The sequence below is a fragment of the Rhineura floridana genome, chromosome 7, assembly GCF_030035675.1.
Source record: "Rhineura floridana isolate rRhiFlo1 chromosome 7, rRhiFlo1.hap2, whole genome shotgun sequence".
NCBI classification, from domain to species: Eukaryota; Metazoa; Chordata; class Lepidosauria; order Squamata; family Rhineuridae; genus Rhineura; species Rhineura floridana.
Genome location: NC_084486.1, coordinates 136040186 through 136056993, shown reverse-complemented (window position 1 = coordinate 136056993; position 16808 = coordinate 136040186). Strand labels below are relative to the sequence as shown.

Here is a 16808-nt window from a genome sequence, read left to right as displayed (position 1 = left end):
AGCATGTGATATGTGTGAGAAATTGACTGGGAACTGTCAAATTCAGTATTGTCATATTAAAAACAAGTTCTTAAATCCTATAGAAAACTATAAAGGGATGATTTATACCAGGGGTGGAGAACCTTTGGCCCTCTAGATATTGCTGAACTACAACTCACAATAGCCCCCCAACTGCGTAATAGATAGACAATTTATCTTGCCCAGTACTTTAAGGACATAAGAAGAGCTCTGCTGTATCAGATCAAAGGCCTATCTAGTCCAGCATCCTTTTTCTCATAGTGACCAACAATATGCCTCTGGAAAGCCCACAACCAGGGCATGAGGACAACAACCTTCTCTCACTGTTGTTCCCTAGTGACTGGTATTCACAGGCAAGCTGCCTCTGAAGGTGGAGATACAATAGATTCTATTTCTGCATTTCAAAACTGCATGTCTTAGGGCACCCTAGGCTACATTCACACCATACATTTATTCCACTGTTGATCCACTTTAACCAGTCATGGCTTCCCATAAAGAATCCTGGAAAGTATAGTTTGTGAAGGGTGCTGAGAATTGTTAGGTGACTCACGTTCTCCCCACAGAGCTACAATTCCCAGAATAGTTTAACAGTCAGTCTCTTCTCTGAGTCAGTCTCTGCTCTGAGGGGATTAGGGGTCTCTTAACAACTCTCAGCACCATTCACAAACTACACTTCCCAGGATTCTTTGGGGGAAGCCATGACTGTTTAAAGTGGAATAATAGTGGAATAAATGTATGGTGTGTGAGCCTACGGTCATACTACCCTGAACACGCCTGATCTTTTCTGATCTTGGAAGCTAAGCAGGGTCAGGCCTGGTTAGTACTTGGATGGGAGAATGCCTGGGAATACCGGGTGCTGTAGGCTTAGATGAAGACAATGGACAGGGAAGGTCGTATTGGTGGCGGAGTCGCTCTATACGTGAAAGAAGGCATTGAATCCAGCAAGCTCAAAACCCCAAAAGAGGCAGACTCCTCCACAGAATCGTTGTGGGTGGTGATACCACGCCCCAGGAGGGATTTAATTCTGGGAACGATCTATCATCCCCCTGATCAAAATGCTCAGGGAAACCTTGAGATGAGATATGAAATTGAGGAAGCATCCAAACTAGGAAATGTGGTAGTAATGGGTGACTTCAACTACCCAGACATAGACTGGCCACATATGTGTTCCAGTCATGACAAAGAAGCAAAGTTTCTAGATATTCTAAATGACTATTCCCTAGACCAGTTGGTCATGGAACCGACCAGAGGGACGGCAACCCTGGACTTAATCCTCAGTGGGGACCGGGACCTGGTGCAAGATGTAAGTGTTGTTGAACCAATTGGGAGCAGTGACCGTAGCGCTATTAAATTAAACATACATGTAACTGGCCAATTGCCAAGAAAATCCAACACGGTCACATTTGATTTCAAAAGAGGAAACTTCACAAAAATGAGGGGATTGGTAAAAAGAAAGCTGAAAAACAAAGTCCAGAGGGTCACATCACTTGAAAATGCTTGGAAGTTGTTTAAAAACACTATATTAGAAGCTCAACTGGAGTGCATACCGCAGATCAGAAAAGGTACCGCCAGGGTCAAGAAGATGCCAGCATGGTTAACGAGCAAAGTCAAGGAAGCTCTTAGAGGCAAAAAGTCTTCCTTCAGAAAATGGAAGTCTTGTCCGAATGAAGAAAATAAAAAAGAACACAAACTCTGGCAAAAGAAATGCAAGAAGACAATAAGGGATGCTAAAAAAGAATTTCAGGAGCGCATTGCTAAGAACATAAAAACCAACAACAAAAAATTCTATAAATACATTCAAAGCAGGAGACCATCTAGGGAGGCGATTGGACCCTTGGATGATAAGGGAGTCTAAGGTGTACTAAAGAACGATAAGGAGATTGCAGAGAAGCTAAATGAATTCTTTGCATCTGTCTTCACAGTGGAAGATATAGGGCAGATCCCTGAACCTGAACTAACATTTGCAGGAAGGGATTCTGAGGAACTGAGACAAATAGTGGTAACGGGAGAGGAAGTTCTAGGCTTAATGGACAATATAAAAACTGACAAATCACCAGGCCCAGATGGCATCCACCCGAGAGTTCTCAAAGAACTCAAAGGTGAAATTGCTGATCTGCTAACTAAAATATGTAACTTGTCCCTCGGGTCCTCCTCCGTGCCTGAGGACTGGAAAGTGGCAAATGTAACGCCAATCTTCAAAAAGGGATCCAGAGGGGATCCCGGAAATTACAGGCCAGTTAGCTTAACTTCTGTCCCTGGAAAACTGGTAGAAAGTATGATTAAAGCTAGATTAACTAAGCACACAGAAGAACAAGCCTTGCTGAAGCAGAGCCAGCATGGCTTCTGCAAGGGAAAGTCCTGTCTCAGTAACCTATTAGAATTCTTTGAGAGTGTCAACAAGCATATAGATAGAGGTGATCCAGTGGACATAGTGTACTTAGACTTTCAAAAAGCGTTTGGCAAGGTACCTCACCAAAGACTTCTGAGGAAGCTTAGCAGTCATGGAATAAGAGGAGAGGTCCTCTTGAGGATAAGGAATTGGTTAAGAAGCAGAAAGCAGAGAGTAGGAATAAACGGACAGTTCTCCCAATGGAGGGCTGTAGAAAGTGGAGTCCCTCAAGGATCGGTATTGGGACCTGTACTTTTCAACTTGTTCATTAATGACCTAGAATTAGGAGTGAGCAGTGAAGTGGCCAAGTTTGCTGACGACACTAAATTGTTCAGGGTTGTTAAAACAAAAAGGGATTGCGAAGAACTCCAAAAAGACCTCTCCAAACTGAGTAAATGGGCGGAAAAATGACAAATGCAATTCAATAGAAACAAGTGTAAAATTATGCATATTGGAGCAAAAATCTGAATTTCAAATATACGCTCATGGGGTCTGAACTGGCGGTGACCGACCAGGAGAGAGACCTCGGGGTTGTAGTGAACAGCACGATGAAAATGTCGACCCAGTGTGCGGCAGCTGTGAAAAAGGCAAATTCCATGCTAGCGATAATTAGGAAAGGTATTGAAAATAAAACAGCCGATATCATAATGCCATTGGATAGATTTATACAACGGCATTATGATATCGGCTGTTTTATTTTCAATACCTTTCCTAATTATTGCTAGCATGGAATTTGCTTTTTTCACAGCTGCCGCACACTGGGTCGACATTTTCATCGTGCTGTCCACTACAACTCCGAGGTCTCTCTCCTGGTCGGTCACCGCCAGTTCAGACCCCATGAGCGTATATGTGAAATTCAGATTTTTTGCTCCAATATGCATAATTTTACACTTGTTTATATTGAATTGCATTTGCCATTTTTCCGCCCATTCACTCAGTTTGGAGAGGTCTTTTTGGAGCTCTTCGCAATCCCTTTTTGTTTTAACAACCCTGAACAATTTAGTGTCGTCAGCAAACTTGGCCACTTCACTGCTCACTCCTAATTCTAGGTCATTAATGAACAAGTTGAAAAGTACAGGTCCCAATACTGATCCTTGAGGGACTCCACTTTCTACAGCCCTCCATTGGGAGAACTGTCCGTTTATTCCTACTCTCTGCTTTCTGCTTCTTAACTAATTCGTTATCCACAAGAGGACCTCTCCTCTTATTCCATGACTGCTAAGCATCCTCAGAAGCCTTTGGTGAGGTACCTTGTCAAACGCTTTTTGAAAGTCTAAGTACACTATGTCCACTGGATCACCTCTATCTATATGCTTGTTGACACTCTCAAAGAATTCTAATAGGTTACTGAGACAGGACTTTCCCTTGCAGAAGCCATGCTGGCTCTCCTTCAGCAAGGCTTGTTCTTCTATGTGCTTAGTTAATCTAGCTTTAATAATACTTTCTACCAGTTTTCCAGGGACAGAAGTTAAGCTAACTGGCCTGTAATTTCCGGGATCCCCTCTGGATCCCTTTTTGAAGATTGGCGTTACATTTGCCACTTTCCAGTCCTCAGGCACGGAGGAGGACCCGAGGGACAAGTTACATATTTTAGTTAGCAGATCAGCAATTTCACCTTTGAGTTCTTTGAGAACTCTCGGGTGGATGCCATCCGGGCCCGGTGATTTGTCAGTTTTTATATTGTCCATTAAGCTTAGAACTTCCTCTCTCGTTACCACTATTTGTCTTAGTTCCTCAGAATCCCTTCCTGCAAATGTTAGTTCAGGTTCAGGGATCTGCCCTATATCTTCCACTGTGAAGACAGATGCAAAGAATTTATTTAGCTTCTCTGCAATCTCCTTATCGTTCTTTAGTACACCTTTGACTCCCTTATCATCCAAGGGTCCAATTGTCTCCCTAGATGGTCTCCTGCTTTGAATGTATTTATAGAATTTTTTGTTGTTGGTTTTTATGTTCTTAGCAATGTGCTCCTCAAATTCTTTTTTAGCATCCCTTATTGTCTTCTTGCATTTCTTTTGCCAGAGTTTGTGTTCTTTTTTATTTTCTTCATTCGGACAAGACTTCCATTTTCTGAAGGAAGACTTTTTGCCTCTAAGAGCTTCCTTGACTTTGCTCGTTAACCATGCTGGCATCTTCTTGGCCCTGGCGGTACTTTTTCTGATCTGCGGTATGCACTCCAGTTGAGCTTCTAATATAGTGTTTTTAAACAACTTCCAAGCATTTTCGAGTGATGTGACCCTCTGGACTTTGTTTTTCAGCTTTCTTTTTAACAATCCCCTCATTTTTGTGAAGTTTCCTCTTTTGTTTTTTTTTTCAATAATTTTTATTCAAATTTTCATAAAACATACAAGACAAAATCATAAAACATTCAAAGACAAAAAACAAAATCAAAAATAGTTAAACAAAAAGAAAAAAAGAAAAAAAAACAAAAATAAAAAATAAAGAGTAAAATATTGACTTCCCATTTGTCAAAGATCAAATCAGTTATAAGTCTATAATATATAGCAATCCTGTCTCTTAAGTCATATTATAAAATCACTTTCCTCCAGTAGTTATCTTACTTAATCATCAAATCTCATAAACATTACTTTATTCTTTCCACAAAAAGTCAAAGAGAGATTTCAATTCTTTAAGAAATATATCTATCAATTTTTTTTTCCAGATAAGCATATCGATTAATCCATCTCATTACTAATTATGATAATCTTATTGTCATAACCATAGTCAAAATAAACATTTCAATTAATCCATCACATCAGAATCTGTTAGGTTCAGTAATTTCAGTAGCCATTGTTCTATTATCTCTATTAGTTCCATTTTCCATCTTCCATCTTCAGTAGTCTTGTTAAGTCCAGTAATTTCAATATCCAATCTTCCATTATCAGTATTCCATAATAATCTTGCTGTCAAAGCCATAGTCATATAGTAAGAGTCTGATGGGAATTACCTCTATCCCAAATATTTTCTTGCCATCCATTCTGAATAGGTTGCTGAAATACTGCTGTAAAATCATATCTCTGTTCTTTTTTTCAAAATACACTGGGTCATCTCTTAAAAGTTTTTCCATTGTCACATGGCTGCAGTTAATTCCATAGATTTTCTCTATATTGGGCTCCATCACATCATTCCAGTCCAGAAGATAATCCATGCCATTGATAACTTTATCTCTAGAATCTTCATTAATTTCTTCAGAGATAACATTGAGTTCCAAACAATAGATTTTATTTCTAAAATCCATAGACTCCAAATCTTGTTCCTGTTCCACGTTTGTTCCAATCTCCGGGATCTCCTCTCTCACAGGGACCCCTATTCCAGTCTCCAGGGTCTCCTCTCTCACAGGGACCCCTGTTCCAATCTCCGGGGTCTCCTCTCTCACAGGGACCCCTTCCAGGGTCACCTCTCTCACAGGGACCCTTATATCTTTAATCTCCTGCTTCATTTTACTCAATTCAATTTTCGTTATCTCAATCTCATCCATTATTTTCTGAAACATAGTTATTTCCAGATTCTCAGCCACTTTCTTAATTGCCATTTTAAAAGAAAAATATAGGAAAACCACTTCTTATTTCAGCAACAATTAGGTTAATACTCCAGACTTGGTGACATCACAGTATAAACAGAGCAGACAGCCTTATCTCTCCAATAGTTAAGTAAACAAAATGCAGTTCCCAGGATCGAAACAATTAATGGCAATCGTCAAGAAACAGATTCGTCAAAATAAAATAGACCAAAAAGAGAGTAGTCTCAAAACAGTATAATATTTTTCAAAATAAAAATCTGGAATAGAAATCCCTCTTCTGTGTGTATCTTTAGAATGCAAATCCAGGACAGCTTTTTGCAACAAAAACAGAGATAAGCTATTAATTAGTGCGTAGCAGAGAGAAGTTACGGCTCCCCAGTGAGATGTCAAAAACCGATCAATCTGGCAAATCTCTTTTAAACAGCAACAATTTAAGTCAAGTAAAAGAAAAATATAGAAAGAAGGGTGCTTGCCTGTTAATGCGTTCTCTCTTAGAAGATAAGATGAACGTTCGCTTTAACAGATAGAGCTTGCTGTTGAAAATCCGTCCCACCTTCGTCGGCTGGACCTCGTCCCATAAATTAATGAGATCTGGTCGTCCCAACAAAAATAGGCTTTGAGGTTAATCTCTTCGTTTCTCCCTACCCGGGAGAAGTTTAATCAGTCAAAAAAAAAGAAAAAACTGACTGATATATCTGAATAAGCTTCTTTTGAGGCAGGAGCCCGTCTCAAAAGCAGGCACAGGCTAAGTCACCCTTCCCGGAAGTCCTGAAGTTTCCTCTTTTGAAGTCAAATGTGACCGTGTTGGATTTTCTTGGCAATTGGCCAGTTACATGTATGTTTAATTTAATAGCACTGTGGTCACTGCTCCCAATCGGTTCAACAACACTTACATCTCGCACCAGGTCCCGGTCCCCACTGAGGATTAAGTCCAGGGTTGCCGTCCCTCTGGTCGGTTCCATGACCAACTGGTCTAGGGAATAGTCATTTAGAATATCTAGAAACTTTGCTTCTTTGTCATGACTGGAACACATATGCAGCACATATACGCATTTGGAATACTGTGTACAGTTCTGGTCGCCTCATCTCAAAAAGGATATTATAGAGTTGGAAAAGGTTCAGAAGAGGGCAACCAGAATGATCAAGGGGATGGAGCGACTCCCTTACGAGGAAAGGTTGCAGCATTTGGGGCTTTGTAGTTTAGAGAAAAGGCGGGTCAGAGGAGACATGATAGAAGTGTATAAAATTATGCATGGCATTGAGAAAGTGGATAGAGAAAAGTTCTTCTCCCTCTCTCATAATACTAGAACTCGTGGACATTCAAAGAAGCTGAATGTTGGAAGATTCAGGACAGACAAAAGGAAGTACTTCTTTACTCAGCACATAGTTAAACTATGGAATTTGCTCCCACAAAATGCAGTAATGGCCACCAGCTTGGATGGCTTTAAAAGAAGTTTAGACAAATTCATGGAGGACAGGGCTATCAATGGCTACCAGCCGTGATGGCTGTGCTCTGCCACCCTAGTCCTCTGAAGCCTCAGGAGGGGAGAGTGTTCTTGCACTCAGGTCCTGCTTGCGGGCTTCCCCGAGGCATCTGGTTGGCCACTGTGAGAACAGGATGCTGGACTAGATGGGCCACTGGCCTGATCCAGCAGGCTGTTCTTATTTTCTTATGGTAAACCACCTCTGAATACTTCTTACCATGAAAACCCTATGAATATATCCAACCCACATTGTGTTTGCATTGTGACAAATTTGTAGGGCAGTCCAATATCTCAGAGAGGTCAGGTCTCCTGCTCCCCTGGTGCATTCACTATAGCTGCCCAATTTCCCTTCTTTTTAAAGTTTGATAGAAATATCTGTGGGCTATAGGTACATTCTTAAAATGCAAGGTTTTTTGCCTATTAGTGAATTCCTCTGCTTTTTAATCTGGCAGGTAAGAAATGGGATCCTGTGCAAGTTTGCTGAGAATGGATTGATCATTTGCATGCTTATTGAGTTCAGTGGGATTTACTCCCATGCTTAGGATAAGTTAAACTGACTGGAGGAAGAGAGGGCTGGAGTGGGCAGGGGAGGAGGAAGAAGGAAGTGACGAGGGGAGTGGAGGAGGAAGGGAGAGGAGAGGGAAAGGAGGGGAAAGGCAGGTCTGATCATGTTCATGATTATTGAATTCAATGGGATTTACTCCTATGCAATCATGGTTAGGATAGGTAAAACAGAACATGGGGGAGGAGGGGGAGGGGGAGGGGGAAGGAGCAGATTGGAGGGGCAAAGGAAGGGGAGGGGAAGGCAGGCTTGATCATTTGCATGCTTATTGAGTTTAATGGTATTTACTCCTGTGCAATCATGCTTAAGATAGGTGAAAGTGACCATGGGGAGGAGGAAGGGAAGGGAGAGGAGGGGGAATGGGAAGGAGGGGATTGGAAGGGGATGGGTAGAGAGGGCATAGGAAGGGGAGGGAAGGAGCAAGAGGGAGGGGATATGAGGGGAAGGGAGGGTGGGTTTGATCAGTTGCATACTTTTTGAGTTCAACGGGATTTATTTCTGAGCAATCATGTTTGAAAATGGAAATGGACTGCCTTCAAGTCGATCCCAACTTATGGTGACCCTATGAATAAGGTTTTCATGGTAAACGGTATTCAGAGGTGGTTTTACTAGTGCCTTCCTCTGACGTTCAGAGGCAGTGACTGGCCCAAGGTCACCCAGTGAGCTTCATGGCTGTGTGGGGATTCAAACCCTGGTCTCCCAGGTCGTAGTCCAACACTGACCCGGGGGAGAGGCAGGGAGGGTAGGAGGGGGAGGGGAGGAGATTGGGAGGGTGGGCACTGGGCAGAGGGGAAGCCCTTTACCTTTCCAAAAGGAAAACATTGTGATCAGTATTATTGCTTTTCAGCATTTTCCCCACGTTTTTATTCTACAGCAGGCACATGTAGCCTCCCACCCAAATTTAAACCAAAGCTGTCCCTGATGATATCCACAACAGGCCTCTATTTCACTTTGGACAGTCATGGCTTCTCTGAAAGAATCCTGGGAAGTGTAGTTAGTGAAGGGTGCTGAGAGTTGTTAGCAGACGCCCTGTTCCCCTCACAGACCTTCAATCAGAGTGGCTGACTGTTAAACCACTCTGGCCACTGAAGCTCTTTCAGTGGAATAGGAGTCTCCTCTCAGCTCCCTTCACAAACTACACTTCCCAGGATTCTTTGAGGGAAGCCATGACTGTCTCAAATGAAATCAAAGTCTGGTGTGGGTGTGGCCCCAATTAGCCAAGCCAAGCAGCTGGGAGTTTGGCTTTTACAACACTGACAGTTGGTTCTTACTAAGCATGCCCGACACTATCATTGGGTTCAAGCCAAAATTTCTTAAATTCATTAAAAATCAGTCAGGCAGAGTATGGGGCAAGGTCAGTATTAGGATAACAGGTACTCTGTGAACATGGCTGATTTTTAATGAATTTCAACAGATTGTGAGAACTCTGACAGAAAACAGTCCAAAAGGGCTCTTGGGTTTTTTTCTCTCCTTTTAGACTTTGAACTCTCAATTCTCTGTGACTGTTTTGTGTATCGCCATGAAAATTTAAAGGGTTGTTAAGCAACTGTTTCTGAATTCAGGACTATAAGATTTGTAAGGTTTTGTTTTGAAATGAGCTTATGGGAAGCATCAGAATGGCATGGGGGTATTTTCAATTTAACATTGCGGAATGTGAAAAATCCATGCTGGCTACAGTATACAGCCACTTTCGTGGCTTATAATAAGAACAAAATGTATGGTGTGAATGTGGCCCTAGTGTTGTGCAGAGCTTGGAAAAGTTACTTTTTTGAACTACAACTCCCATCAGCCCCAGCCAGTATGGCCACAGGATTGGGCTGATGGGAGTTGTAGTTCAAAAAAGTAACTTTTCCAAGCTCTGGTGTTGTGCAATAAAACATCTGGTGCTGCCATCTCGGATTTTGGGAGATCATTGGGCAGTCAGTCAACCTTCACCCTTGAGTAGGTCCGCTTCCTTTCCACTGTCATCACAGCCCAATCATTGTCTCTCTCCTCTGGACCCAATCAGCCCATCATGAGAAGGCAAGGAAAAGGGAAGCTGCTGCCTTTTACTCCTTCCTCATTTCTTGCACTCTTGGACTGGGCAGTGAACAGGTAGCAGCAACTGCAAGGAGGATGAAGTGAAGCAGATCCAGAGGGGATTCCTGTGGTAGTCAGCAGTGGGCCACACATTGGGGTTAGGGCTTCAGCAGCTGCCTGATGATTCTAATCTATGACTCCAGCCCTGACTGCTGGGGTGCCGCAGAAGATACTGTTATAGCATTGTGGGGGGTTGGTTTGGATGATATCTTTGGATTCCCTTCAAGCCTATGGTTTTATATCTTTCAGAAGGAATTGCTGAAGAGGGGTATAGTCATCCAGGGTCTCAGGTCATCTTAGACACCTTACTTTTTTGGGAGTAGGGTCCCAATATCTCAAGCATCCTACAAGCCAATCTGCATGAAAGGGGAGTGTGTTAGCCACTGAGAAGAGAATTCTAACATGTTTCCTTGTGCTTTCCTTCTGATTGGAGTCAATCAGAGTGAAAGGAGGTTTGTCAGCCACTGAGAAGACTCTTCTCAGTATCTAACACTCTCCCCTTTCATGCTTATTGGCTGCTAGGGAAGTCTGTTGTTGTGGGAGAAAGCATTAACAAGGATCTCATTCTCAAGTTCCAGCAGCAAAAAAACAGGGGAGGCAGTGTGGCTGTGACTAACATGAAAAAACCCAGCACTTCTGAATTTGCCACTACTTTGCTGCTGCTGAAGTGATAAAACCAGTCTCTTTCTAAAGTTAATGGCCCTAGACAAGCATATTAAGCAATTATTTTACATGTGCAAAGAGTTGGTCAAGTAGAGGTGTGTTGCCATAGAAACAGCAAACTAGTGGTGCTTCCAGAAGGAAGAGGCAAGCCTTCAGCCCTCACCGGGCTGGAGACCACGTCATCCTAGTGGAAGGAGAACAATTGATGATGATGATGATGATGATGATGATGATGATGATGATGAATTAATATCCTGCCCTTCCTCCCAGGGTATAGTCTTTGTCAAGACACAGAGGCTTTATATGCTCTTTGTGCTGAATCCAAAGCTATGTTTTTTTGGGCTTCCCCAGAAACATAATGGGGAAGCAAGATCTGTTAGAGCAGCCTTCCCTAACCAGTGTGCCTCCAGATGTTGTTGGACCACAATTCCCATCTTTTCTGACCATTGGCAATGCTGGCTGAGGCTGATGGAGTTGTGGTCCAACAACATCTGGAGGCACACTGGTTGGGAAAGGCTGTGTTAGAGTATTAATGCTGTTAGCCCTTCCATCTTATTCTCAGCCTGTATATATGTGTAAATAAAACACATACATCAAAAAGACACCCCAGTCAAAAATACACCTTCATTCCAAGAAAACCAAACAAGAGAAAGTACTGGCACCCCTGAAATCTTTCACTGCTCATACACTGGAGTGCACATAACAACACATTTATTGAGTTACAGGCTCCTGCAAGCCCAGACCCCTCATCCATCAAGGAAGCTATCAAATGCAGTTCAGCAGGAGTCACTGCTCTGCCCCTAGCTCTTTCCAATCAAGAGGCGTACTCTGATCAGGGACTCATGCAGTAGCACAGCAGGGACATTCGGAGGAACCATACCTCAGTGGCAGAACATTGACAGAACAGAATGCTTTGTATGCAAAAAGTCTCAGATTCAATCCCACCCCCCACATCTCCAGTTACAAGGATTAAGTTGCAGGTTTTGGGAAAGACCTCTTCTTTCAGACCTTGGAGAGCCGCTGCTGATCAGTCAACACTGGCCAGAGAGAGGAACATCAGGACTGTGGTGTGCAGGAAAGTGGCTTTAATACTTTTCTTCAGGCTCCCTGTTTCTTCAGGTGATGTTACTTGTGTATAGCAATTAACACGCCTGATTTTTGTTCGTTAAATAACGGTGGCAGGGAGCTGAGCAGAATCAGGACCACACCACACATATCAGAGGGCTTTTCCATGTTGGCACCTCAGTTATGGAACTGAGATTAAGCAGGCACCTACCCTTTTTTTCATTGAGAAACCAGTATAAAACCTGGCTAGTGGTTAGAGTGTTGGACTATGACCTGGAAGGCCAGGGTTCGAATCCCCACAGAGCCATGAAGCTCACTGGGTGAGCTTGGGCCAGTCACTGCCTCTCAGCCTCAGAGGGAGCCAATGGTAAACCACCTCTGAATACCGCTTACCATGAAAACCCGATTCATAGGGCCGCCATAAGTCGGGATCGACTTGAAGGCAGGCCATTCATCCAGGCCTTTCAAAGTTGTAGTGTCAGATGAATTTTTGTAGATGTCTTCACAATTTTATGATGAATGTGAATTTTATTCTGTTTTATATGGGGTTGTTACTTTTAATTGCAGTTTTAAGGTTTCCCCACCCCAAGATCCTCAGATAAAGGGCAGGCTAAAAATAATATAAGGAAAGAAAAAAGAAATAAAACAAGTGTGCTCTTTGTTTCTTCCTTTTCTCAGATGGAAATATGATGGCATGCTTAACCAGTTGGAGAGTATGAACAGAGTTTGTGAATATGATGCTTAAGTTGATAATGTCTTTTTAAAAAAACAACAATTTTTGATTTATTGGTCCTTATGCATTGTTGGCTTCTGGGCAGAGTCTGGAAAAGTTACTTTTTTGAACTACAACTCCCATCAGCCCCAGCCAACATGGCCACTGGATTGGGCTGATGGGAGTTGTAGTTCAAAGAAGTAACTTTTCCAAGCTCTGCTTCTGGGTTTGTTAATTACTCTCCTGTAATCTGTATTAACTGGGAATTTCTGGGCTTATTGGAAGATATTTGTTCTTGTTACTTATGCTTTCAAGTTGTTTTGAGATGTCATAGTAGCTATATATTTTATGTTGTTGTTTTAAAAGGTGGTTGGTTATTTTTATATTTATGTGTTGTCATACTATGGATTTGGGTTTAGTACTGAGATGTTGCAGACTAATTGTTTTATGACTTTTTTTTCTATTTTAATATTTTTTGTCTGTTTCAAGTAACCCACCTTGAGCATAGATGGAAAAGTGATATATAGGTAAAACTGAGACTTCATTTAATGTGCTGCAGCCCGAGTGAGCCCACCCCCTAGAAACTGCTATTTGGTATAGGAGGAAGGTCCCAGTGGTGCCAATGCACATTTCTCTCCCAGAGCTAACAGCAGCCTTGAAAGGGGTGTATTATAGAAAAGCTTCCCACATGCTCTGGTTGTGCTCTCCACTGGTGACTGATACTTTAAATGTATGCAAGCATTTAACATCTCATCCAGTTTGGAGCTCAAATCAAGTTACTTCAGAAAGCATAGGGATGCCTCTTCCCAGCAACTGTTTATAAGTTCAGCAAATGCTTCCATAAAGCTAAATAAGCAGAAGAGGGAACAGGTGCTCAGAAAGTGACAGAAGGGCCACAGATCAATGGTAAAGCATCTGCTTTACATACAGAAGGTCCCAGGTTCAATCCCTGGCATCTCCAGGTAGGACTGGGAAGGAATCATGTTTGAAACACTGCAGAGCCGATGCCAATCAGTGTAGCCAATACTGAGTTAGATGGAACAATGATGTGACTCATGTGATGCATAGAAAATAAGGCTATCTATGGCTACTAGCCATGATGGCTGTGCTCAGCCATCATAATCAGATTCAGTATGCTTCTGAAAACCAGTTGCCGGAAGCCTCAGGAGGGGAGAGTGTTCTTGCACTCGGGTCCTGCTTGCGGGCTTCCCCCAGGCACCTGGTTGGCCACTGTGAAAACAGGATGCTGGACTAGATGGGCCACTGCCCTAATCCAGCAGGCTCTTCTTATGTTCTTATGACCAGGTGGGCCTCTGGTCTAATCCAGCAGGTTCTTCTTATGTTCTTATGAGTCAGTATAAGGCAGCTTCCTGTGTTCCTATCTATGGGTTGTGTCCAATAAAGTCGTTCCATTTGCACAGGGACTTCTGTTTGTGCAATGGAACTGCCACTCTCCTTGTGTGCCCCCGCCAAAATAAATTGTTCTGGCTTTCCCCCCAACCCTCCAGAGCAAATCTGAGAGGAGAGGGAAGGAAGGGAAGTTCCATTGTGCAAATTGAAGTTGTGTGCAAACAGAATGATTTCACTGGATACAACAACCCCATATTTTTAACTTAAGAGATCTGAAAACAGGATGGAAGAACAAAGTAAAGCCAAAGTTTGCAAGGAAGCAAACTGACCTATTCAGAGGCACATTTCTTAAGCAATAGTCTGAACAGCGATCACATGATACCGGCTGATAGCTAACTTGATCTAGTCAAATGAGATAACATTAGGGGGCTAATAGCATCAGAGAACAGCAAAGGAAAGGAGTTGAGGAGTGTAATTAAAGACTCTTCTCAATTTATAGAAATGCATTACCGAGAACACGTCAACGCAAAATTTCACCAAATGAATTTTATTTTCATGTCATGCACATTTAGCTGAAAGACACCCCACTGCTCGCTAGCTAATACATCTTGAAGTCTGTGCTTCAGCGCAAGACTAAAGAAGGAGGGTAACAAAGAGTTGTGTAATCTTTGAAATATCAAAGTCAAAATATCCTGGCCTAATGCCAAATCACAGTAAGTCAATAGAGTTTTATAACGTGCCACATTATGCGACCGTGTTTGAGGATTTTATTAATCTGGAATAAAAAGCAGAGCTAAATGTCAAGCCCAAAGGCCTCAGAACTGTAACTGAGAGGGGGCGAAAACTTAAGTTCAGAGCCACTCTGCCACTTTTCCCTAAATGATCAAAACAAGCAGAAATAAATAGATGGAATATGTGAATTTGCAAAGTTCATCTTCTGATGTATTCCGTGTTATGTTCAGGTTCCTATGGGCATCTGGTTGGTCACTATGACGACAGAATGCTGGATTAGATGGGCCTTAGATGGACATATGTTCTTATGCTAACTTAGCCGTTCCATTTAGTAAGGACACATGAAAAGCTTGCAATCGAAAGCTGCAATGTAGTGTCCCTTGCACAGCTAGCTAACTAGAATCCTACCTTCTTCCAGTGTACATCATTCCATTCCCTATCCCCACCACCACCTACTTTTCCATCTCCTTGACAAGTCAATCAGCATGTCATGGCCACTGAACAAATTCAATTGTCGTTGAACCTTTGTTCATCATTGGGGTACTGTTGCTCATCACATCCAATTACTTGCACGCAACTAGAGCTAGACACAGACTGTAGAATCTCTGGGATAATTCTCATGTAGGAGTGGGGAGCCAGTGTGGTATAATGGTGAGAGTGTTGAACTGGGACTTGGGAGACCAGGGTTCAAATCCCCATTCAGTCATGGAGCTTGCCAGTCACAATATCTTAGCCTAACCTACTTCACAGGGTTGTTGTGAGGATAAACTGGAGAGGGACGAGAACCATGTATGCCACCTTGAGCTCCTTGGAGGAAAGGTGGGATATAAATGTAATAACAACATAAATTTCAAGCCTGGAGGCCAAATGTGGCCCTCCAAGCCTCTCGCTCTGGACTCTCCCAACCCACCCCTCCTAGCTCCACCCCCACTCCCCAGACCATACCCCTTACTGGCCCTGTTTCACACCCTTGGGATTTTTTGTTTGTTTCTTTTGGTCTTTTTACCTGGCTGGAATGTGTCCTAGAACTCTGAGAGTGCACTTTTTCTTGCCTGGGTGGAGGATAGAAAGGCGTGTGTAGAAATTAGCTGACTATACAAAAGTTTCTCTGACCCCTTTTGCCTCTGGCATATGGCCCCTGAATGGTGGCCCAAGAGGATATGTGGCCCTCAGGCTAAACAAAAAAAACCCCACTCCCCAGCCCTAATCTTATTTGGACTATTTAACCAAATATTAACCACCTTTTCCTCACAGCACAAGCTACTCTTAACTAGAATTGCCCAGTCTCTGACCTGGAGGATCCTGGGTCTTAGCTTTCTTCCAATGGTCTCCAGAGGAAGGTATAAAGGAGGGGTAGGGTCCAGGCTATTTTGTGCATTGTAATGCCATGGAAGGTTACCAGTAGAAGTTAGATGGTAAGTGCAAGGTTCGTTATAAGCATGCCTTCATTATATGTGAGGCTTGCCCTACAATTCGGCCACATTCACACCATACATTTATTTCACTATTATTCCACTATTATTATTCCACAGTCATGGCTTCCCCCAAAGGATCCTGGGATGTCTAGTCTGTGAAGGGTACTGAGAAGCCTCTATTCCCCTCAGAGAGCTACAATCCCTGAGTAGTTGAACTATCAATCCCTCATCCCAGAAAACTCTGGGAACTGCAGGTCTGTGAGGGGAAGTAGAGTCTCCTAACAACTCTCAGCACTCTTCACAAACTACACTTCCCAGGATTCTTTGGGGAAAGTCATGAGTGTTTAAAGTGGAATAATAGTGGAATAAATATACAGTGTGAATGCAGCCTTAGTATTGCAAATATGTCTTTAAAGATCAATGCTTCTTACAGTCCTTTAATGGTGGCTAAACTATGAAGCTAGAGGCAGCTTCATAGTGTGGGAACAACAGGACAGAATATATAAACAACAGGTGGTTATGGGATTGTTTTGTCTAGTCCTAGAGCCTGGGAAAGCTGCCCGTAACCAACCTAAGGGCTTGCTGTATGTGGCAGCGCCATCTCTTGGCCACTGAAAAGCACTGGCCAAGAGATGATTCAATAGGTGGTCAATCTTTGAGTATAAAACTCTGTGCAGCCCCTAGAGCAAGACAAAGACATCAGGCCATGGCGCAGGAGGCCTAGAGCACCTGTTCGAAGTGACCCAGAGGAGACTGGCACTGCGGTTACTAGATGTCAGATGGCGACCAAGGGCTGTAAATATCTGCTGTTTCCTAACC

At 42.8% G+C, this 16808-nt stretch overlaps 1 protein-coding gene and 1 pseudogene across 1 annotated transcript in view; one reads left to right on the top strand and one right to left on the bottom strand.

Annotated features, from left to right (window-relative positions):
- Positions 1-16808, bottom strand: part of LOC133389713 (neuroligin-1-like) — a 252547-nt gene that overhangs the window by 50560 nt on the left and 185179 nt on the right. The gene's annotated exons all lie outside the window — the stretch shown is intronic.
- Positions 765-883, top strand: LOC133389752 (5S ribosomal RNA; annotated as a pseudogene).